At 32.6% G+C, this 19,178-nt stretch overlaps 1 protein-coding gene across 2 annotated transcripts in view; it reads left to right on the plus strand.

Annotated features, from left to right (window-relative positions):
• Window positions 1-2,852: 2,852 nt before the first annotated feature.
• Window positions 2,853-19,178, plus strand: part of LOC137622067 (uncharacterized) — a 24,656-nt gene continuing 8,330 nt past the window's right edge. Inside the window, exon 1 of one of the 2 annotated variants that reach the window (XM_068352543.1) lies at window positions 2,853-3,146. The gene's annotated coding sequence lies outside the window, so the exon portion shown is untranslated. The remainder of the gene's footprint in view (window positions 3,147-19,178) is intronic. The other variant, XM_068352545.1, reaches the window with a different exon arrangement.

Below are 19,178 nucleotides of genomic sequence, written 5' to 3' on the forward strand. Positions count from 1 at the left end.
TTCTTTAAAGAATACGTATTTATTTAGCCTAAGCATTTTACCAAGATTCATTATCTATTTAATTATTAAATTACTAACATTTTAAGCGTATTTTCATAAAAGTTTTGATTTCTAAGTCTTATATTATCTACAATAAGTATAGACATTTTACCTCTGCCTAGTTCAATTCATTCATAAAATACGAGATTGTATGACGTCACATACAGCCACCAATCACAGCAAAGAACGAATCAGCCAATGATACGCCAGATATTTCCCGCCAATGAAACACATAAGGTGAGAGGGTTCCTCTTGCTTATGGACTGCTGTTGACAAACGATTTCACACACGAGCTATTTCGTCCAAAAGGTTTTTTTTTTCATCTGTATTTTTTCATACAGAATAATGATTGCTATCTATGATAAATTTATGTTACTAAATGATTGTTTTGAGTTTATTTCCATAATATTCGTAGTTTTTAAAGTCCTCATTTATATGACGACATATTTTCCATATGATTTAGTAAATCATTTTATCAATGACATTATACTTGTAATGTAACAAAATACGAATTAAAGTTACTTTGTTAATTCAAACAAAATACGAATTGGCAAAGATAACCCTTAAAATTCATCCTACTCTTGATGACGTCACCAAGATTTTGTGAATAAAAATCTTTATGATACAATATGTTATCAAAACATGTAATGGACTAATTCTGTATATTTTGAAGATATATATTTAATTCTCTTAAAAACAAAACAACGATCTAAAGCTACCCCGATAGGAAAAGCGCTTGTTTTAAAAGCGATTAACTCATAACAAACATCTCGTTACTCCCTCACCTAGCGGCTATTTCCCGTCCTGTGATTGGTCAATTATTCGGTTTATTCCCCAGCCATGATTGGTGGTCCCCTTCAGTTACTACAGCTTCACGCACATACGCACGCACATACGCACGCACATTTAACATTGTAGCCAACATTAAGGCAAGCATTCCTTCAAATGTAACGTATTTATTCAGCTTATGCGCTTCAAAAAATTAATTATTTATTTTATTTCCTAATTAATAATTTTTTTACATTTATTTTCATAAAAATAAGATTTGTAAGTAAAAAAATTCATCTGAAATACGTATAGACATTTCACCCCTTCCCAGTAGAATTCATTCATGAAATGCGATTGTATGACGTCACTTACAACCACCAATCACAGCAGAGGAGGATAAATCAGCCAATGAGACAGCAGATATTTCCCGGTAAAAATACATAACCAGTGTTGCCATTTTATCCTAAGATTTGGGGATTTTGGGTGTCTGATGGGGATGTTCTATACATATTTCTTTGAAGAAGAAACAGAGATGAGTAAACCTTTATATTGTTGCAATTAGTTTAATTGCACTTATATGAAGTATAGTGAGTAATTTCTATATTGGCAAAGCCTACGTGATCAGAAGAAAATATATATTTATGGGGATTTTTGGGTTGTTTGGGATTTTTTATCATGAGTTTTGGGAATTTTTACACTAAACCATCTGGAAACACTATGCATAACGCGAGAGAGTTATTCAGACTTATGGGCTGATCTTGGCCAACGAGTTAAATTCACAGGATATATTTCGTCCAAACAGGTAAGTTTTTCTCTTTTTTTTTCAGCCTGTTTTTTTTTTTTATTTTGGTATAACGATGATATTAACTAGTCTGAGGAGAATATTTTTTTATATTTTTTATACCATTTAGGTATCCAAGTGGTCATCAATGTAACTTTTAGTAATAACTTTTTTTTTCTTTTAGGAGTGAAAAACGCATATATAACTGTTTTTGAGAACTTCCAATCAAACTGTAGGCCTACTTATATTGTCATAGTAGGCTCAGTCACCTAACATTTTCCAAAAACTTTGATTTTCACAAACTGATGAATTCGTGATCTATACCCTAGCGTTGGGGTCTGTGAGGCCATTATGTATGTATGTATGTATGTATGTATGTATGTATGTATGTATGTATGAGACAGGGGTCTGAGGGGCTGGAGCCCCCCAAGATTTGGGCCGACTCAGGTTTTTCGGACAGAGAAGCTAGTGCAGTAGAACTATTCAGCTGTCTGATAGTGAATGCTTTACCCAGTCCTTGAATTATATATATATATATATATATATATATATATATATATATATATATATATATATATATATATATATAGTGTGTGTATGTATGTATCAATATAATTTCTTGGATTTAGAGTTCTTTTTTTATGGGGGGGTGGTGGCAAGGAAAGTTCAGCAACCCCCCCCCCCGATAAAAAGGATCCCTTACGCTTACGTATGTATGTATGTATGTATGTATGTATGTATGTATATAGCCTATGATATGAAATCATGCGACTATCAAGGCAAGGGATAGAATTGCGTGCAGTTATTAATTGAGTTTCGGTTCGTTTTACGCGATGAAATTTAATTACTGATTAGTTTATATTCCATTTAATTCGTCTCTGTTTTACCTTCCTGCAAACAATCAACGCGATTCGATCTCCTATGTCTTAGTATATCCGCAAAACGAAATTTAATTGTATTGCCTTTTCTTAGGATAATAATCTTGTATGCCTAGGCATACAATCTTTTTTGACAGAAACTTTCACCAAATGGACTTTTTAATCAAGATTTCAACTACCATCGAAAAGTCTTCATTATTCCAACGATCAATTATCAAAGTTTGCTCGAACTTTAAAGTTTCTTCGAAACTTAAAGTTTCTTTGGCTTAATTTGCTCAGTTAACTGATAGTTACATTTTCTTTAACAAGATTTCCCAACCTTCCAGTTTTGTATTGATTATTTTAACAGTTCCTTGCCTCGCTATAATGTTGTTATATGTAATATTTATCGATATACTGTATTTCCTAACTTTATTCGTATAATAATAATAGCTAGGTTTAGAGCATACGGACGGTATAAGATCTTTACCTTCGGCAATGCTAATATTAAGTAAACAGTACCATGGCTTCCCTCTATCGTGTATCGTGATAAACACTTAAAGAATATATTTTGAATTTGGAGAGGATAAGCCTGACCATTTGACCCAGGCCTTCTGAATCCTTGACTGAGGGAAGGAGTAATTTTATCAAGGAGTAGGTCAAAGTGTTCCCGTCGTGGGTAAATCTACATTATAGATAAGGTGAGGTTAGGTTTGATGTATTGGCCTACTTATTATTTTTTTTTTTGTGTGTGATAAACTGTATTGGTCTTAAGAATAACTGGGGGGAGAATGGGCTAATATTTTAACATCTTGCTAATGTAAGGCAAAACTATATTTATCTAGTTTTAGATATACTCGGTTATATAGCTGCAGTTTCAAATTTAGGTTAGGTCCCGACCTTGTTGTTGGTGTTGTTGTTGATCCTCTGGACATTGTTTGTGTTAGATAAAATCCAGCCTTATGCCAATAAATCGGACAGTGACAACAGAGAAATTACATCAAATCGGATAATGAACACAGAGGAATTATGTTAAATCGGACAGTAGCGACAGAGGAATTACATTAAATTAAACAGTGATGACAGTGAAATTACATTAAATCCGACAGTGACGACAGAGGAATTACATTAAATCGGACAGTGATGACAGAGAAATTACATTAAATCGTAGAGCGACGATAGAGGAATTACATTAAATCAGAGAGTGACGACAGAGAAATTACAATAAATCGGACGGCGACGACAGAGGAATTACGTTAAATCGGAGAGTGACGACAGAGGAATTACGTTAAATCGGAGAGTGACGACAGAGGAATTACATTAAATCGGGCAGTGATGACAGAGAAATTACATTAAATTGGATAGTGACGACACAGAAATTACATTGAATCGGACAGTGACGACAGAGGAATTACATTAAATCGAAGAGGGGTGACAGAGGAATTACGTGAAATTGGAGAGTGGAGACAGAGGAATTACACTAAATCGGGCAGTGACGACAGAGGAATTACATGAAATCGAGCAGTGATGACCGAGTAATTACATTAAATCGTAGAGTGACGACAGAGGAATTACATGAAATCGAGCAGTGATGACCGAGTAATTACATTAAATCGTAGAGTGACGACAGAGGAATTACATGAAATCGAGCAGTGATGAACGAGTAATTACATTAAATCGTAGAGTGACGACAGAGGAATTACATGAAATCGAGCAGTGATGACCGAGTAATTACATTAAATCGTAGAGTGACGACAGAGGAATTACATTAAATCGGAGAGTAACGACGGAGGAATTACATAAAATCAGAGAGTGACAACAGAAAAATTACAATAAATCGGACGGTGACGACAGAGGAATTACGTTAAATCGGAGAATGACGACAGAGGAATTACATTAAATCGGAGAGTGACGACAGAGGAATTACGTTAAATCGGAGAGTAGTGACAGAAAAGTTACAAAAAATCAAACAGTGATGGCAGTGAAATTACATTAAATCGGAGAATGACGACAGATGAATTACAATAAATCGGACAGTGACGACAGAGGAATTACATTAAATCGGACAGTGACGACAGAGAAGTTATATTAAATCGGACAGTGACGACAGAGGAATTACATTAAATCGGCCAGTGACGACAGGGGAATTATGTTAAATCGGACAGTGACGACAGGGGAATTATGTTAAATCGGACAGTGACGACAGAGGAATTACATTAAATTGGACAGTGACGACAGAGATATTACATTAAATGGGACAGTGATGACAGAGAAATTACATTAAATCGGGCATTGACGACAGAAGAATTACATTAAAGCGGACAGTGACAACAGAGAAATTGCATTAAATTGGAGAGTGACGACAGAGGAATTACATTAAATCGGACAGTGACGACAGAGGAATTACATTAAATTGGACAGTGACGACAGAGATATTACATTAAATTGGAGAGTGACGACAAAGAAATTACATTAAATCGGACAGTGACGACAGAGGAATTACATTAAATTGGACAGTGACAACAGAGAAATTGCATTAAATCGGAGAGTGACGACAGAGGAATTACATTAAATCGGACTGTGATGACAGAGGAATTACGTTAAATCGGACAGTGACGATAGAGGAATTACATTAAATCGGACAGTGACGACAGAGGAATTACATTAAATCGGACAGTGTCGACAGAGGAATCACATTAAGTCGGAGAGTGACGACAGAAGAATTGCATTAAATCGGACAGTGTCGACAGAGGAATTACATTAAGTCGGAGAGTGATGACAGAGGAATTGCATTAAATCGGACAGTGTCGACAGAGGAATCACATTAAGTCGGAGAGTGACGACAGAGGAATTACATTAAATCGGACAGTGACGACAGAGGAATTACATTAAATCGGACAGTGACGACAGAGGAATTACATTAAATCGGACAGTGTCGACAGAGGAATCACATTAAGTCGGAGAGTGACGACAGAAGAATTGCATTAAATCGGACAGTGTCGACAGAGGAATCACATTAAGTCGGAGAGTGACGACAGAGGAATTACATTAAATCGGATAGTGTCGACAGAGGAATCACATTAAGTCGGAGAGTGACGGACAGAGGAATTACATTAAATCGGGCAGTGATGACAGAAAAATTACATTAAATCTGACAGTGACGACAGAGGAATTACATTAAATCGGACAGTAGTGACAGAAGAATTACAAAAAATCAAACACTGATGGCAGTGAATTTACATTAAATCGGATAGTGATAACAGAGAAATTACATTAAATGGGACAGTGATGACAGAGGAATTACATTAAATCAGTAGTTTTTTTTCGTTTCTTTACAATGTTAGCGAGATTTTGGTTGCTACTGATTCCTGCCTGGCAATCTACTGGACTGGGTTTCGAGACCCACTCCAAATCGATAGTTTCTTGTAGTGTCTATAACTTTATCATCCTTGTGAGCTAAGGTCTACCTGCTGAGTCATCAGCAGCCATTGTCGGGCCCTCCCTGATCCTAACTAGGGCGCTGATCATAAGTATTTATGGTTAGTCTCTAGGGCATTGTCCTGCTAGGGTATTGTCATTGTCCCTTGCCTCTGCCATTCATGATCGACCTTTATTATTATTATTATTATTATTATTATTATTATTATTATTATTATTATTATTATTATTATTATTACACTGGCTGCCTTTTAAAATAGAGTTAAAGATATGTGTAATGTCTCATCATATTATCAGAATCGGACGTCCAAAACTGTCTATGAGAATTGTGACATATTTTACAGCCAACAATCGTGTTGACACGAGAATAGTTACAGAATATTTAAAGTTATTGGAGCTAAAATTTGTCTACTGTAGGTTCTAGAACTATATAACAAGGTCCCACTAGACATACGAAAGACTGAAGATGTTAAGGCTTTCAAGAAGTTCAAGACTTTCTTGTTTTCTAAGGTGAATAAGAAAGTCTTCAGTTTCCTCTTGAAATATCCTTTAAACTAAGTAATATGAAGAGATTCAGAACAATATTGTAAGGAGCACTATAATCAACTCTTCTTAGTGTGGCAGATTTGCACCGACTAGCAGGGGTGCCCTTTTAGCAGGGAAAAGTTTCCTGATCACTGATTGGTTGGACAAGATAATTATAACCAATCAGATAGCAGGAAACTTTTCCGAGCTTTTATAAAAGGGCACCGCTGCGAGTCAGTGCAAATGCGCCTCATTAAAAATAAATTGAGTATAGATATATTCCTTCAATCATTATAGTGCCTATCAACAACTATTTTCATCACAATATATTCGTTAAAACTTGAATAATAAGCATAATGAATTACCTACCAACACCCACCTATTTAAGTGTGATAACAAAAGCAGCACTAAAGTTAAGACAAATCGTCAGAATTCCCGCTAGAGATTGCAAGAGGAGCATCACAATATCCCAAGGTAAATTGCAGACTATAGAACAGATGATTACTTTCATACATCTCCATTTAGAATTTTTTCCCAACGCGTTCAAAAACTAGGCTAGGTAATATAATGGAAATGATATTACTATATGAAGGTCTATAGCTAGAACAACATTAGCATTATGCTAATTAGTGAAAAAATAAAATTTTTCATAACTTGCCTAAAATAATAGAGCAAGGCCAAATCGAAGTCACATTTTCACGGAATCGAACAGGTAAACTGGTCTGTTTAGCTTGAAGGAAATTTTCTCCATTACAGACTGCCTTTGCAAAATCCCGTGGCCTGCACCCTCAGTGTAGGTCGTTCTAAAACGAACGAACAAGAAAATAAAAAATGAGACCTTGAGTTCGTGACTCACAATTGCTATTACATCATATTACGAGTAGCGATGAAAAAAATAATAGACCTGTTAGATTCACCCCACTTTTCGCTAATGTTCAATATAACGCTTTTATTAATGCTCAGTACTGGGCTGTTAATTCATTATTATTATTATTATTATTATTATTATTATTATTATTATTATTATTATTATTATTATTATTATTATTATTATTAAATGATGTTAATAATCATTAAAATTATTATCAAAATCATTATACATGTAATCATTAAAATTATCGACTATTATTAACATTATTAAAATCATTATTAATAAAACTATTATTATTATTATTATTATTATTATTATTATTATTATTATTATTATTATTATTATTATTATTAGCTAAGCTACAAACCTAGTTGATAAAGCAGGATGCTATAAGCCCAAGATCTCCAACAGGGAAAAATAACCCATTGAGGAAAGGAAATAAGGAAATAAACAAACTACAAGAAATGAAATGTATAATTAACATAAAATATTATAAGATTAGTAACAACGTTAAAATAATTTCCATCGTTACTAAATTATCACCACAAAATCAAACCATTGTTCTCTAGTCCTGGGTAGTGTCATAGTCTCTGTACCATGGTCTTCCGCTGTCTTGGGTTAGAGTTCTCTTGCTTGAGGGTAAACTAGGGCACACTATTCTATTGCATTTATCTTCCTCTGGTTTTGTTAAAATCTTTATAGTTTAATTTTACTTTCCTTAGTTTCCTTTCCTCACTGGGCTATTTCCCCTGTTGGAACCCCTGGGCTTATAGCATCATGCTTTTCCAATTAGGGTTGTAGCTTAGCAAGTAATAATAATAATAATAATAATAATAATAATAATAATAATAATAATAATAATAATAATAATAATTCTTTGTCTGCATCTTTTCCCACTTTTATGTGGGGTCGATGTTTCTGGCCAGCGTTCTCCATCTACCTCTAATAATAATAATAATAATAATAATAATAATAATAATAATAATAATAATAATAATAATAGTGAGATATACATGTTGCCTGTTTGATAGATCAACTCATGATTACTACAATTTGCCTGACATAAGCAGTAACAAACGCAAAACCTGTTTGCATGTGGCTACTATACTTTGGCTATTCATGTGACCATAGTTCATTTATTATACGTTCCAACTTCAGCGGGATATTACTGAGACTTGAATATACAATACACCCAGTGTCTTAATTACAATCACCTGTCACTAGTCCACTGCAGAACAAAGGCCTCAGACATATCCTTCCACTCGCGTCTGTTTATAGTCTCTCTATGCCAGTCCACATCCACAAACTTTACTTCGTCAACCCATCGTCTTCTCTTCTTTCCCCTGTTTCTTTTGTAATCTCTAGGGACCCATTCTGTTATTCTTAATATCCATCTATTATCTGTCATTCTTATTATATGTCATGTCCATTTCGCTTTCTTATATTTTGTTAAAAGAATCCTCTACTTTAGTTTGCTCTCGTAACCATGTTGTTCTTTTTCTGTCTCTTTGTGTAATTTAAGTCCTCAGACATGTCCTTCCACTCGCATCTGTTTATGGTCTCTCTATGCCAGTCCACACCCGCAAACTTTCTTCTTTCTTAGTTCATCAACCATCGTTTTCTCCCTTTTCCCCTGTTTCTATTGCAATCTCTAGGGACCCATTCTGTTATTCTTGATATCCATATATCATCTGCCATTCTCATTATATGTCCTGCCCATGTCCATTTCTTTTTCTTACGTGGTTGTTAGAATAATCCTCTACTTTAGTTTGCTGTCGTAACCATGTTGCTCTTTTTCTGTCTCTTTGTGTTATTACTAGTTTATCAAAAGGCAACGTTAAAACTATCGTAAGACATTGAATTCTATTATGGAATAAAACTTTTCGTATAAAATCATTTACAAGCTTCGAGCAGAAGGAATAAATAACTTTCCATGCATTAGCTGTTATTAACTTCGCTAACGCTATAAAAAAAAAAAAAAAAAAAAAAAAAAAAAAAAAAAAAAAAAAAAAAAAAAAAAAAAAATATATATATATATATATATTTACACTTTAGAAGATCAATTTTATAATTGCATTGAAGAGTTCCCGAGAACATTAGTAATATTCTCCTTTCGCGAATGTATAAATTGGTCTTACAGTTTTATTGTTAATGTATCCTTCTTTTAATTTTGGTCTCAAACACTTAATGAATGTCCCAAGTACGTATATTCATTAACAATCTCTAGAGGTACGTCCTTAAAATTATCTATTGTGCTCTTTATTTTCATTGAACATTATCATAGCTGTGCTCATATTCATTTTCAGACATACAATGGTCTGATAAAAGCGAATATTTTTCTTTTTTCTTGAATATTAAACAATGAATTTACAATAGATAGGTTTAAGTTTTGTTAAATTTGTAATTTTGTTTTAAGATTCGATATATGATACAGGATATCATTCTTAAAACATTGGTGAATTAGATAATGCTAATTTCATGAAATTTTTCAAAGTTACCACTGCACATGTACGAAAAGTAAATTACATACATTGAATTTATACAATATATGCTAATGCATTTATGATACTTGCTGAAGTATTTATAATACATGCTGAAGTATATATGATATCTCTTAAAGTATTAATAATTCCATTTAAAATATTCAACTTACTTATTGAAGTATGTATATTACTTCTTAAATAGTTCATGATACCTTTTAAAGTATTTTTGATACTTGCTTAAGGATCTATAATACCTGTTAAAGTATTCATAGTATTACTTTTAAAGTATTTGTAATTTTCAAAACTTTTAATCCACAGTGCAATTGCTGATACTACTCCACAGTTGCACATGGGCAATCAATGGCTTCCCAGGCTCCAACGCTGGGCCATTTAGCCTAAATTTCATCTATTCATCCAACCCCTTTAGGACTGGTATAAGAATTAACCAGCTGGAATTAATCCATTGCAATATGACGGCAAAAAAAAAGAAAAGAATTGAAAAATAAAATGGGGGATGTAATTGAAATAATCTAAGGGACACGAGCGCCATATTTCAGAACATGCTAACCTTAACACCGAAGGTTACAACGTGTTCCACTCAATTTCAATCGTCTCTTATCATTACCATCATTTGAGTGGTCGGGATACAATAGTTGATATTATTTTAGTTAATCAATCTGTGCTGTATAAGGCAAAAGAACGCCAACTTCAAGTTGTACCCGAAATATTAATCTTGAAGGAACCAAACTTTTTTTCCAGAGCCATTCATTCGTTTATATTTCTAATGTTAATTTTATCATCTATACATTGCAAACGGATTTCTTTGCCTTACTGTTTATGATATCCTAATGTACGCAACCAGTCAAAAATGACGGCCAAATATTTAGATATATACGCAGACACACGCACCCCACTCTCGCCAGGGTATGACTACTCCCTCTCCCCGCTTCCCGAAGGACAGGGAGAGCTCAGCGTGACCGAAAAAAAAGTATATTAATGTACAGTATATATATATATATATATATATATATATATATATATATATATATATATATATATATATATATATATATATATATATGTATATATATGTATATATAGGTATATATATAAACATATATATATATACATATATATATATATATATATATATATATATATATATATATATATATATATATATATATATATATATATACTGTATGTAGTTCATAGTTGGATTCCTCTCGGGAATCTCAATTTAAGTAGAAATAGAATAGTCAATGCTGGTATCATCATCTTTATTTGGTAGCTTTCGACATAAGTTATGTCATCCTCAGGCTCAGCCTATCTGCAATTATCATTATGTAAAATTAATGAAATTAATAAAAATCATCTTAAGTACAACCCACAGAGTAGAAGGATCAATGGGTCTGTGGGTTGCTGCTCTGGATGGGTGGTCATCGTCTCACACGGTTGACTAGGTATATTATTTATTGAGTCTTTTATATAGTTATATGTGTAATAAGTCTTTTATATGGTTTTATGTTACTTGATTGGTTGATTTTAGAGCTAGTTGAGCAGTTCTTGGAAGTATATCTTCCTATCTATGTACTTAAGATGATTTTTATTAATTTCATTAATTTTACATAATGATAATTGCAGATAGGCTGATGATGACATAACTTATGTCGAAAGCTATCAAATAAAGATGATGATACCAGCATTGACTATTCCATTTCTATTTATATATATGTATATATATAATATATATATATATATATATATATATATATATATATAATATATAATATATATATATATATATATATATATATATATATATATATATATATATATATATATATATATATATATATATATATACATGTATGTATATATATATATATATATATATATATATATATATATATTCAAATAAGCCATATATATTTTTTTTTTTTGATATATTAATGTCTGGATTCTCTTAACGACCTCGGGATCAGAGCCCCAGGCGAAATCTCACAAAGACAAGAGCTTGGCTCCGACCGGGAATCGAACCCTGGTCGGCAAGCTTATATAGACAGTGACTAACCCATTCGGCCACGAATGGGTTAGTCACTGTCTATATAAGCTTGCCGACCAGGGTTCGATTCCCGGTCGGAGCCAAGCTCTTGTCTTTGTGAGATTTCGCCTGGGGCTCTGATCCCGAGGTCGTTAAGAGAATCCAGACATTAATATATCAAAAAAAAATATATATGGCTTATTTGAATATGAAAAACACGTAAAAAATGTGCAAAATTTATCATTAATATATATATATATATATATATATATATATATATATATATATATATATATATATATATATATATATATATATATATACATATGTATGTATACATGTATGTATATATATATATAATATATATATATATATATATATATATATATATATATATATATATATATATATATGTATACATATATATATATATATATATATATATATATATATATATATATATATATATATATATATATATATATATATATATATATCCAGACGTTCGATCTTTATTATATTGGGGAAATGTTTACCTAATTAAAATCTTATAAAAAAAAAAGGAAAAAAGGTATTAATTGCTTAAACGTTCTTAATACCACTGTCTGCCCCAACCGTAGCTTTGCCCTACCGCTCCCAATACTAATCCGCCCACTTGGGGAAACCACTGACTTCCAATTGACCTCCTAATGACCTGCAATTGACCTCCTAAAGGAGAGTGCAGGCCACTGCTTTCCCATAATCTGCAGGTTATCGTAAATTGATGATCTTAAGTAAAGAAACGAGTAGTTTTCCCCGATTTCATTCAATTTTGTATACAGGGTGTCTCAAAATAATGTATACATTCTTTGGATTGTTATAAATGGCTCTATTTATTAATATTAACGTGGAAAACAGATTTTTAACATTCTCAAATTGCCCCATGTATCCTTACTTTTTCACTGTGCATTTTCTCTCTCTCCTGTGAATCTGTTTTCCACGTTAATATCAATAAATTGAACAAGTTGTAACAATCCAAAGAGTATACATTGTTTTGGAACACGCGTGGCTAAAAATCCAGATAATAGGAGTTGTTGTTGTTGTTGTTGTTGAAGATTGCCTGGCCCTTTTGGCCAGACACGGGCTTTTGCAATCTTGCAGCCTGTAGTATATAGGAGTCAACTTTCTTGGCTGATTTCATCGAATCTGAAGTCGAAGTTTTCATGTAAAAAGTTTGAAGAACTTTTACTTCTCTGTGCTTAATAATATTTGAGAATGTTCGTGAACCATTTCTAATGGAGCAATGAAAATCTATCCAATCTCTTCTAAGATTTTTTTTTTTCCTTAATGGGTCGAGCTAGCAACGCCACGAGTTAAAATTCGAGTATCACATTCATGGTTCGTGGTGCTGATCATTTTCCAATTCCCTTTTTATTTCGAAGCTCAGAATTAAGAAAGCTGGTTTTATTATCGGTGGTACGAATACTTTTGTAATATGTACAATTAGAATGAAGTAGTTTGAGCACGGGAGTTAATTCTCGTCACGTAAAACTTGGCGAACCTCCATTGTTTAAACGTCTTATGATGATCGCCTATTACTTACTTAACCATACCTCTTTATTATTATTATTATTATTATTATTATTATTATTATTATTATTATTATTATTATTATTATTATTATTATTATTACTTGCTTGGTAAGCTACATCCCTTGTTGGAAAAGCAGGATGCTATAAGCCCAAGGGCTCCAACAGGGAAAATAGCCCAGTGAGGAAAGGAAACAAGGAAAAATTAAATTTTCAAGAAGAGTAACAATATTAAATAAAATATCTCCTATTTAAACAATAAAAACTTTAATAACACAAGAGGAATAAGAAAGAATAGTGTGCTCGAGTGTACCCTCAAGCAAGAGAACTCTAACCCAAGACAGTGGAAGACTATGGTACAGAGGCTATGACACTACCCAAGACTAGAGAACAATGGTTTGATTTTGGAGTGTTCTTCTCCTAGAAAAGCTACTGACCATAGCCAAAAAGTCTCTTCTACCCTTACCAAGAGGAAAGTGGCCACTGAACAATTACAGGGCAGTAATTAACCTCTTGAGAGAATAAGAATTGATTGATAATTTAGGAGTTGTCAAGTGTTTGAAAAAAGAGAATGTGTAACGAATAGGCCAGACTATTCGGTATATATGTCGGTAAAGATGAAACGAGCCGTAACCAAAGAGAGGGATCTAATGTAGTACTGTCAGGTCAGTCAAGGGACTCAATAACACTCTAGCGGTAGTATCTCAACGGATGGTTGGTGCCTTGGCCAACCTACTACCTACAATGGCGCTTAGAGCTGCTACAGACTATTTTTTCTAATGGACTATTATCAAAGAAAAAAAAAAAAGAATAGTTTTCATAGATTTTGGTGGCTCATATAAATTTCACACCCCAATCAAACCTTGTGCCAAATATTGACTAATAGGCCAGAATGCACGGTTGCTAGACGACATTTTGTATCCAGCCTGGTGCGTGTCTATGCGTCATTGCTTTGAATTGATAAGTTACACTGCTCTATGAGTGGTCTATCCAATCTTGCTGTCTCACCCTCTGGATAACATACGAAGAAGGTGTAGACTCTCAGGTGTAGTCGGTCCAACTTGTCTTCATTCCCAGAAGTTTCTGCAATTAGAGGTAAAGACGTTTAACCACCATATTCAATATTTCAACACTGGATTTTGCTACCCAATTATCTGTACAAGATCCTCTTACAGAGGAATTTACTAGTCTCTTCCCTGTGCTGTACATACAGTATATGCCACGAATCCTACCATTCACTATTAAAAAAAGCAAGGTCTATATATGTATATAGACCTTGAAAAAAAGAACCGTAATTTTAATGGGAAATTCTCCGTAAAAATATACTCTTCTTGGGCGTATTTCAGTATAATATAGGAGACCGTAATTTTACCACACTTTGTCATCATCTTTTACGGGTTGGTGAGTGTAATATCACTCATTTACGTAGATATATCCGTTTTTGAAATGATAAAAATTCCTGGAATAAATGTTGCCAACCATTTGCCGTTTTTTTTATGCAAATTTTTAAGTGTTGGTAATTATGCAAACGTGAACTATAATGATTAATTATATAAAATGTGTAATATTTTCTTTATTTACATAACATTTTAATTCATCGTTCTCTGTTCATGGCAGTTTGAGTCATCATAATTCCCATATAATATATTTCATCAATATAACTGATATCTTTACCATTTGCAAGAATAATAATTGGATGCTCTATCAATTTTTGAAAACAGAATTGAGTGGAGAAGACAACTGATTCTACTGACAGGCTGAAAGCCTACCTGGGAGTTGAAGTGAAGTGAACTGAAGTGATCAATGTTTAATGAATTTGCATAATTTTAATCAAAGCAGATGGTGCTGTTTTGGTATGCGATCTCATTTATGGCATGATCTCAGAAAGTATTCTTTTGGTTTGGTATGGGATCTCAATATTTTTAATAAGTAAATAAAACAAGAATAATAAAAAATCTAAGGAGTCTTGCTTCGCTGTGCGCTCGCTTCGCTCGCGAAAACAATAAAAATATTAAGCTCCGTATGTACTGGCAAGCGGTAATGTTGAGCTGCGTACGTTAACATCAATGATTGATTATTATTTCTTAGATAATTATTCCCGGTATATATATATATATATATATATATATATATATATATATATATATATATATATATATATATATATATATATATATATATATATATATGTATATATTAGAAAATCCAATAGTTCTTGCTTCGCCGTGAAGTGAAGTGAGATCACTGCAATCAAGTGAGATCGCACACTTAAAAAAACCCCGTAATTTTAATCGGAAATTCTCCGTAAGAATCTACTGTTCTCAGCCGTATTTCAGTAAAATACAGACGACCGTATATTTTACCCTACTTTGTTATTATCTTTTGATGGTTGGTGACCGTATTATCACTCCTTTACGTCAATATATCAGTTTTTAGAACGGTAAATACCTGGCAACATTTATTCTAGGATTTTTACTGTTTTTATTAATGTAATTTCTTAACAGTGCATAACAAAACTGCAACAATCAGATTTATACTTTTCTAACGTGTTTCATGACAATAACTTAATTTCTATAACCTCTCTGAACAATATTTTTCTTTTCGATATATGTTCCAACACCATTTTCGTAAGAAATTGCTTATTTTTTAGCAACTTGCATCTACAAGCTGCTTTATTTTCATTCTTTATAGATCACTGAACAATTATGTAAGGTATAGCAACCTTTAACACAATGTAATATTCTCGAGTTACCCGAATTTCCGAAAAATGTACTGTACAAGGGCTATCCACTGATGAGAAAAATGTTCTACCTCTATTTAATGTAATATTCTCGAGTGACCTGAATTTTCGAAAGATGTACTCCCGCTTTCAGAATTGAGAAAAATGTACTCCCGCTATTCAAATATGCGTCTACATCATATAAGTCATTTCTCTGACAATAAATCATGTATTGTAACTATATATACTGTAGGAGTAATTTATATATTGTATCTATAATTATCATTATTTTTGCAGCGATAATTTCTTTATTATAACAATAATTTCGGTATATGATTTCTGTATTGTAACGATAACACCTTTATTACAACAATAATTATTTCAGTATATGATTTCTGTAATGTAAACGATAATTGCCGTAACTTGATTTCTGAAATGACAATTTTTACATTACAACGATACTGAGTGTACATATGATATAAGTATCGTAACTACGATATTCAGAATATGTTTTGTAGTTGTGTAAATGTGTGCAACGAGTCTAACGACGTAAAAAAAAAATATACCTACACGTAGTTAGAAAAAAACCGTAATTATAATCGGAAATTCTCCGTAAAAATAAACCGTTCTCAACCGTATTTTAGTTAAATACAGGCGACCGTAATTTTACCTTACTTTGTTATTATTTTTTCTACGGGTTGGTAACCGTAATATCACTCCTTTTACGGCCTTATATTTGTTTTTAAAACGGTGAAAATACTGTTCTCAACCGTATTTCAGTAAAATACAGGCGACCGTAATATTACCTGTTATTATTTTTCTACGTGTTGGTGACAGTAATATCACTCCTTTTACGTCCATATATTTGTTTTTAAAACGGTGAAAATACTGTTCTCAACCGTATTTCAGTTAAAATACAGGCGACTGTAATTTCACTTTTGTTATTATATTTCTTCATGTTGGTGACTGTGATATCACTCCTTTTACGGCCTTATATTTGTTTTTAAAACGGTGAAAATACTGTTCTCAACCGTATTTCAGTTAAAATACAGGCGACTGTAATTTCACTTTTGTTATTATATTTCTTCATGTTGGTGACTGTGATATCACTCCTTTTACGGCCTTATATTTGTTTTTAAAACGGTGAAAATACTGTTCTCAACCGTATTTCAGTTAAAATACAGGCGACTGTAATTTCACTTTTGTTATTATATTTCTTCATGTTGGTGACTGTGATATCACTCCTTTTACGGCCTTATATTTGTTTTTAAAACGGTGAAAATACTGTTCTCAACCGTATTTCAGTAAAATACAGGCGACCGTAATATTACCTGTTATTATTTTTCTACGTGTTGATGACAGTAATATCACTCCTTTTACGTCCATATATTTGTTTTTAAAACGGTGAAAATACTGTTCTCAACCGTATTTCAGTTAAAATACAGGCGACTGTAATTTCACTTTTGTTATTATATTTCTTCATGTTGGTGACTGTGATATCACTCCTTTTACGGCCTTATATTTGTTTTTAAAACGGTGAAAATACTGTTCTCAACCGTATTTCAGTTAAAATACAGGCGACTGTAATTTCACTTTTGTTATTATATTTCTTCATGTTGGTGACTGTGATATCACTCCTTTTACGGCCTTATATTTGTTTTTAAAACGGTGAAAATACTGTTCTCAACCGTATTTCAGTAAAATACAGGCGACCGTAATATTACCTGTTATTATTTTTCTACGTGTTGGTGACAGTAATATCACTCCTTTTACGTCCATATATTTGTTTTTAAAACGGTGAAAATACTGTTCTCAACCGTATTTCAGTTAAAATACAGGCGACTGTAATTTCACTTTTGTTATTATATTTCTTCATGTTGGTGACTGTGATATCACTCCTTTTACGGCCTTATATTTGTTTTTAAAACGGTGAAAATACTGTTCTCAACCGTATTTCAGTAAAATACAGGCGACCGTAATATTACCTGTTATTATTTTTCTACGTGTTGGTGACAGTAATATCACTCCTTTTACGTCCATATATTTGTTTTTAAAACGGTGAAAATACTGTTCTCAACCGTATTTCAGTTAAAATACAGGCGACTGTAATTTCACTTTTGTTATTATATTTCTTCATGTTGGTGACTGTGATATCACTCCTTTTACGTCCATAATTTGTTTTTAAAACGGTGAAAATACTGTTTTCAACCGTATTTCAGTAAAATACAGGCGACCGTAATTTTACCTGTTATTATTTTTCTACGGGTTGGCAACCGTAATATCACTCCTTTTACGGCCATATATTTGTTTTTAAAACGGTGAAAATACTGTTCTCAACCGTATTTCAGTAAAATACAGGCAACCGTAATTTCACTTTTGTTATTATTTTTCTACGGGTTGGCAACCGTAATATCACTCCTTTTACGTCCATATATTTGTTTTTAAAACGGTGAAAATACTTTTCTCAACCGTATTTCAGTAAAATACAGGCGACCGTAATATTACCTGTTATTATTTTTCTACGTGTTGGTGACAGTAATATCACTCCTTTTACGTCCATAATTTGTTTTTAAAACGGTGAAAATACTGTTCTCAACCGTATTTCAGTTAAAATACAGGCGACTGTAATTTCACTTTTGTTATTATATTTCTTCATGTTGGTGACTGTGATATCACTCCTTTTACGGCCTTATATTTGTTTTTAAAACGGTGAAAATACTGTTCTCAACCGTATTTCAGTAAAATACAGGCGACCGTAATATTACCTGTTATTATTTTTCTACGTGTTGGTGACAGTAATATCACTCCTTTTACGTCCATATATTTGTTTTTAAAACGGTGAAAATACTGTTCTCAACCGTATTTCAGTTAAAATACAGGCGACTGTAATTTCACTTTTGTTATTATATTTCTTCATGTTGGTGACTGTGATATCACTCCTTTTACGTCCATAATTTGTTTTTAAAACGGTGAAAATACTGTTTTCAACCGTATTTCAGTAAAATACAGGCGACCGTAATTTTACCTGTTATTATTTTTCTACGGGTTGGCAACCGTAATATCACTCCTTTTACGGCCATATATT

This window comes from Palaemon carinicauda, chromosome 28, assembly GCF_036898095.1.
Source record: "Palaemon carinicauda isolate YSFRI2023 chromosome 28, ASM3689809v2, whole genome shotgun sequence".
In the NCBI taxonomy this organism is placed as follows: Eukaryota; Metazoa; Arthropoda; class Malacostraca; order Decapoda; family Palaemonidae; genus Palaemon; species Palaemon carinicauda.